We start from the raw sequence: 7,225 nt of genomic DNA on the forward strand, positions 1-7,225 counted from the left end.
CTTGCAGCAATACTAGTGACCACACTCATAGTACGACGACGTCTTGAGCAGCCCGAGTTTTCAGAACGACTACCATTGTTCCCTTAAGGCGACAACAGCAAAGCGCCCAACGACAACACGAACAGATGTTTTCGAAATGTGAGAGATCTGAATAATATATAGGCGTACACTCCAGTACGGAAGCATACTGTCGCAATGCCAGTAGGGATTCTCAGTTGTCAAACGATAATGGATCTTAGGAATACTACCCTGCAGCAGTAATCACTCCTCACCGAGTTCTGTATCCTGCACCTTACCATTAGTTTGCTCCTTTTAGCCGCAAGAGTGAACCATCTTTCGAGGATGGTCATATGGCTCTGAGCACTATGGGACTCAACTTCTGAGGTCATTAGTCCCCTAGAACTTAGAACTAGTTAAATCCAACTAACCTAAGGACATCACACACATCCATGTCCGAGGCAGGATTCGAACCTGTGACCGTAGCGGTCTCGCGGTTCCAGACTGCAGCACCTAGAACCGCACTGCCACTTCGGCCGGCGAAGATGGTCAGTGAGTACTTATCCTCTGTGGGGGTATACAGGATCTGTAACACTAGTTATAGTTATTATTACCTGTTGTTTATGTATATACTGTAAGTGCTGTCGTAAGTGTGGGCAAGAGCTGTGCACATTGAGTGGAAGGTGTTGTGCAAATATTTGTATAACAAACACTATTAATAATAGGAGCCCAGACCAGGAGGTTATAAGATATAAGCACACACGCGCATCCAAACCCGACCCGGACGCAGAAGACGAATTAACCACTATTAGTTTCATAGACTCACCTAAAGCAAGGAAAGCAAAGACACAGTCACCGACCTTATCCATAATGTCAAGGGCTCCCACTCCCATGGTAGAATCCCCAGCAATGCGAACAGATAAAAGATAATTTTAATTGTAAAAATAAAAGGTGTAATGTAAAAGAAAAATCCATGGAAAAAGTATGAAGAAATATTTAATTAATATGTATTTAAAAAGAGTAATTCCTGTATTATGTAAACAGTGATGAATGTAAAAGGCAAATTACAATTTTCAATGCTGTAAAAAGAATGTTACCTCCGAGGACGGAGCTTATAAAATTTCCCCTGGGGGAGGGAGGTGTTGCGAATCTCAATCAGCGACGAGTACAAATTAAATGTATTAGGACTTATTCAGCGGGAGAGGCAGCTAGATGTACAATCCAATACGGAAGCACTGCGACAGTATTTGTCGATGGGCCAGCGCTGACAAAGCGGTGCCAGGAGACAAATAGCGTTACGTGACTAGCTGGACGCTCTAGCCGAATGCATAACAGGGATCAAAGTAGCTTTCTCACACCACATGATGATGAAAATATACCAGGTACGTGGTCAGCCTCCAGGGAGGAGGTATAGAACATTCTAGAAGCTTTCTGTAACGCACGAGGGTAGTATAAATAGGGGGTCGGGAGGACCCTATAGTCAGTTGAGATGTGCCGAGTATAACGACGCAAGCTCCGTGTCGTTCTACGGCAGAAGTGGGTTCAAATGGCTCTGAGCACTATGGGACTTAGCTTCTAGGGTCATCAGTCCCCTAGAACTTAGAACTACTTAAACCTAACTAACCTAAGGGCTTCACACACATCCAGGCCCGAGGCAGCACTCGAACCTGCGACCGTAGCGGTCGCGCGGTTCCAGACTGTTGCGCCTAGAACGGCTCGGCCACCTCGGCCGGCACAGAAGTGGGAATTTAGTACGATTCGCTAGCCTCGACTCCGCAACAACCAGGTAGATAGAGTCCAAAGTAAGAGATTCAACTGACAGAAAGTAGTGCAAGATAGTGCCAGTAGGGATTCTCAGTTATCAAACTATAAGGCCTCTTATGAATACTACCCTGCAGCAGTAATCACTCCTCACCGAGTTCCGTATCCTTCACCTTAGCATTAGCTTGCTTCTTCTAGCTGTCGGAGTTGCAGAAGCTGCCCACGCCTCCTTCTACTCTTCGAGAAGATCGATTGAGGTAAGTAAGACCCCTGAATCTAATTCGCGTCAATCTCACTCCTTCTCGGGACACGACAAGACTAACACAGAGCTGAAGCAGCACTGAATGATGTAGCCATATATATTACCTAATCTCAATTTGAATAGACGTCTAGACAGATTAGAGAAGTTATTTCTACCAGAGAGGGCAGCTCTATGTTCCAAATATCGCACCCTCTGTATCCTTAAATCACACACAAATTTAATTTGTATACTTCCAACTTTGCTGTATCGCACAGTAAGTTAGATTTCGTTATTTGCTGTTGTTCCTGATGTTGCAGTTTTAGTGCCACGAAATGAATCTTGGATTCCAATGCAGAACACTTTTTTCGTGGTAATTTATCCCAAGGATCTTAGTAATTCTGAAGGTACGAGGATATCGCCTACCAGGTGCTGTTGTGCCGCAGAAAGATATCCTGGGCGAATGAAAAACTTTTGAACTCTCTTCCTGGTCATCACCGAGCCAAGCCGAGTGTGGCTCGTACACAATGTCTGCAGTGGATTGCCATACGGGAAGGAGACCCAATCCTGCAAATACCGCGACACATAACTGAGACCACTGGTGCACATTGCTGGAGCAAGATGTCTGAATTGCTAGTGCAGCAGTATTGCCCCATGTGAAGAGAGCGTAAGGTCATTCTGCCAACCGTGCATAGCGGACTAACAGCACATAAATCATATGCAAGAACGACTTTCATCCCACTGCCACGGCATAATGTGACGTGCTGAAAGCCTGAAACGAAAGGTTGGGACACGGTGATGCAGCGAAGAATGGTGACGGTCACAGAAAACCAGGCCCCATTCAGCCATCCTCGCAAAGGGATAACATTATTGCCCCTGACAGACAGTTACAAATACTTGCACTTTCGAGCCCTTCTCGTATTCATTTGCCGTGAACAAGATCCAAGGCGGCACCTGTATGCACTGACTACAATTCGCCAGACGACTTCTACCTTTGAGGCACCAGCCTGCTGAACTTAGCTATTGTTAGCTGCCATCCTCTTCTCCACTAATATGAAGACTCAGAGCCTTCTACTATCTGCTCACTGGAGTCCAGATTGATGATGTTTGGCTCATGTTATAGGAGGTGTGCTAGCTGCTGCTATCCACTGACCTGGATCGTGATAGGACACCAGCCTCCACTGCCTTCCTCTAGTGGAAAGGCTACAACACAACTTTGCACAGCCAGCGCCATCTCGTGCAGAGCCCTGGGATCTTAGTGGGGCCCTATCTTCGAAGTCCACGAGTGTGTCCCAGTAGACGTTGTTGTCGAACTGTTGGGCGTCATTGCTGGACGAGTAACGCCTGCCACCAGCTGGGCTGGCTACTTTGCACGACACCGCTCTTACTGTGTTCGCGGCCTTGATCATATCGACCGCCTCGAGACTGCTGAGGTGAACGCATCAGCACATTTCAACCCGCCGTGTAGCTTCTGCTGTCGTCGCGATTGCCGCGGCGAAGATGATTCAATTGCAGAACTAAACAATAAATGAGTAAACCGTTAATGCTGTCTCATTAGCACTCTGGGAACCAGAACCTTCCATACTTCGTCATCCCGCATGCGTAGGGGTCACATCACCGCCGACCCTCGCAGTGCTATGTCAAATTCTTCTCACAGTGTTTCGTCACACATTTCATCTTCATCCACTTCCCTTCTTTTTCCATAGTGTTATAGTCAAGTTTCTTCGATTTATACAGCCCTTGTATACGCGGTGAAGTAGCAGTGTCGATTAATGTAAAGGCCAAACTTGTAATTGGACAATATGTGACAATATTTTCACTATGAAAATGCACCAGTGCATCCTGTTATAGCGAGATATCGTAAATCTTCCCCACGGAACATTCAGATGCATAAACTGAAGTGAGCTATTATTATTAGTAGATTCATTTGGATGAGACAGTTCACAGGCCTGAGGAAGGGAATGGTGTACCAACACCCGTATGGTCTACCTAGTAAAATAGTACAGTGTTCAGTCTCCGGTTCCATGTTCGTTGTACTTGCTACCAGAAATAAAGAGAATCGGAGAGGTGGTGGACTGTCGCATATGTGGTCGCCGAGTAAGAAGTGAGAGGCGCTCTTTATGAGACTCGGGAGAATGGAGAGGGGTGGGAGGGATAGGGTTATTGAAAGAAGAATGTGAGAAACTGAAATAAGAACAGCAAGACGCAATCGCGACGGCTTGGGGTGAGGCTAGGCGTCCCGCCGGCCGTTACGATCGTATTTCCATCAACGTCAGCGCCGGCCCGACTGTAAAACGAGCGCGTGCACGGAATGGGCGCCGGGTGGAGGGGGCAGCGAAGGTGAGGGGTTGGGGGCAGGGGAAGCTCATTAGACGCCGGAGAGAGGCGGGGGGGGGGGGGGGGGGGGGGCAGCGACGCGCAGACGGATTTTACGACGCCCGGCCGGCCTGTGGGTGCGGCGCGGCGTGGCGGGAATTGGGCTGCGCCGTTTTGCTCCTGTCGTGTCTGGGCCGGCCGGCAGCCGCCGCTCAATGGGGTCCGGAGCCCAGCCCTGGCCGGCCTTTTGCTATCCTAGGCCGCGACAGTCCGCGGTTCCCGGAACTGGGGGACGCTGACCGCAGTTCACTCACCGCCCAGGTGTCTCACCTTGAGAATATCACACCATGTGTGCATTGATTGGCTGTCAGCATTACACGCTGAGAAGACGAGTATCAGATCTCTGGCTCTGCTGTGGCGAGACGTGGGCTGGAAAGAGTTCTCATTTTGCGATATCACTGCGTGTACAATCTGTTCTTTTACACTGAGGTGGTAAAAGTCATGGGTTAGCGATATGCACATATACATATGGCGCTAATATGGCGTACTCGAGGTATAAAAGGGCAGGGCATTGGCGCAGCTGTCATTTGTACTCAAGATGATTCACGTGTAAAGGTTTCCGATGTCACTGTGGCACCACGACGGGAACTGACAGACTTTGAGCTGCCATTCCTAACGAAAAGCGACATTGCATGAAATAACCGCACAAATCAGAGTGGTACGTACGTTAGTGGGACATGCGTTAACGGACTATAGCAGTAGACGGCCGACGCGAATGCCGTTGCTAACAGCACATCGCCTACAGCGCCTCTCCTGGGCTCGTGACCATATCGGTTGGGCTTTAGATCAGGGGTCTCCAAACTACGGCCCGCGGGCCGAAACCGGCCCACGATGGCCGGCAAACCGGCCCGCGTTAGCTGGCCGGACATCCCCGGTATCCGGCCCTCCAAACATTTGAGGTGCTACCTATGCTGCCAACAGCTGAGTTTCGAGGCCTATCGCGACCAATACACCACGACATTGTCGGACACAATCACGCAACAGAACTATCAAATATAATATGCTCTGGCTCTGCTACTCGCTACAAGACTACATAACTAAACTTACTGTTGCGCCGCTTGAAATAACAATGCGTTGATATTCTCTATCTCTTCGTCTTGCAGTAATAGTGTTGCCAACAATGATTTTGAGATTTCGTTAACTTTGCAGGACGCTTTCGTGAAGAATGTGCAGTGACATAATTTTTTGTCGGTGAAATTCGTCAGAATAAAATACGCCAGAATTTCGTTCAGGTACGTCCACCAATCAAAATTATGTAATTAAATAAAAATCGTAGTTCGTTTCAGTGTTAGCTATTCCCAGAACCTTAGATTTTTGCGATTTCATCTTTCCGTTAGCCTTACATTACAGTGATCATGGATTGCTAGGGTGCTTTAGTCCCACTAGGTAGATCATGGCCCTTATGACTTCGTGGGGGAGTCAATGTGGCCCGCGGACTAAAAAGTTTGGAGACCCCTGCTTTAGATGACTGGAAAACTGTAGCCAGGTGAGATAGTCATGATTTCAGTCGGTAAGAGCTGATGGTAGGGTTCCAGTGTGGTGCAGATCCCACGAAGCCATAGACCCAAGTTGTCAACGAGGACTGTGCAAGCCGGTGGTACCTCCCTAATGGTGTCAGCCTTTGGTCCAACTGAGTCGATAATTGACTGGAAATGGTTATGTTCGGTTAGGTGGAGACCATTTTCTGCCATTCATGGACTTCATGTTCCCAAAGAACGATGTAATTTTTGTGGATGACAATGTGCGATGTCGCCGAGCCACAGTTTTTCGCGATTGGTTTGAAGAACATTCTGGACAATTCGAACGAATTATTTGGCCATCCGAATTTCCCGACATTAAAACCATCGAACGTTTATGGACGTAATCGAGGGGTCAGTTCGTGCAGATCATCCTGTACTGGTAACACTGTCGTAGTTATGGACGGCTATAGTGGCTGAATGGGTCAATAAGTCTGCAGGGGACTTCCAACGACATGGGGGAGCCCATGCGACATCGAGTTATTGTACTACGCCAGGCAAAAGTGGGGCCGACACGATATTGGGAGGTCTCTCATGACTTTTGTCACTTCAGGGCATTTGTATTTGTTGTTCACGTTAATGCAAATTTGTCAAATTAACTATTTCTTTAACTAATATAGACGTTTATCAATAGACAACAGAGGAGTTCAGTTCACTTGCAAAACCTAGACCTCTGCCTACTTTTGCCTTCAGTATTGTTAGTGCAGTCAGATACCCGATTCTTTTTTTTTTTTTTTTTAATTCTTAGTCATATCACGACCCATCCGACATAAGTCTTACGCGGTATAGTCGTTCATTTTTTGTATTGTCTCCGTCAAAAACAAGTAATACATATAAGAGAGCGTATAAGGAGAAAAAGTCTACAAACAAGACACTGTGCGGCATCAGCTTGGTGTTGCAAGAATATAGCCAAAGAAAGTATTAACTCGTATACTTATCACCTTTTCTTGAAATCATTTGACTGGTCTTGGGCACACGTCGCCACTTTCTTTTTTTTTTTCTTTTTCTTTCTCTTGGCGCTTGACTGCTCAAGTGTAAGTGTCGTGTAAGGCATTTTATGTCCGTAATAACGGGATTTCGATTCAAACGTGTTTAAAGGAATTCATTTAAAAATCATTACACTAAAGATAGCCAATCAACGTATTCGAAGTTTATCGTATGTATAAAAAACTGGGAGTGCAGTATCATTAAACATTATTATATGATTCACAAAGAACCTGTTTTCGTACTAAACGAAGTCCGATTATATCCCAATTAGCATTTGAGTGCATCAGAATGTCAACAACTTTACATGGTCAAATGGTACTAAAAATGACGTCAGCCAGCATTGTACATT

This window comes from Schistocerca americana, chromosome 1 (genome assembly GCF_021461395.2).
Source record: "Schistocerca americana isolate TAMUIC-IGC-003095 chromosome 1, iqSchAmer2.1, whole genome shotgun sequence".
NCBI lineage: Eukaryota > Metazoa > Arthropoda > Insecta > Orthoptera > Acrididae > Schistocerca > Schistocerca americana.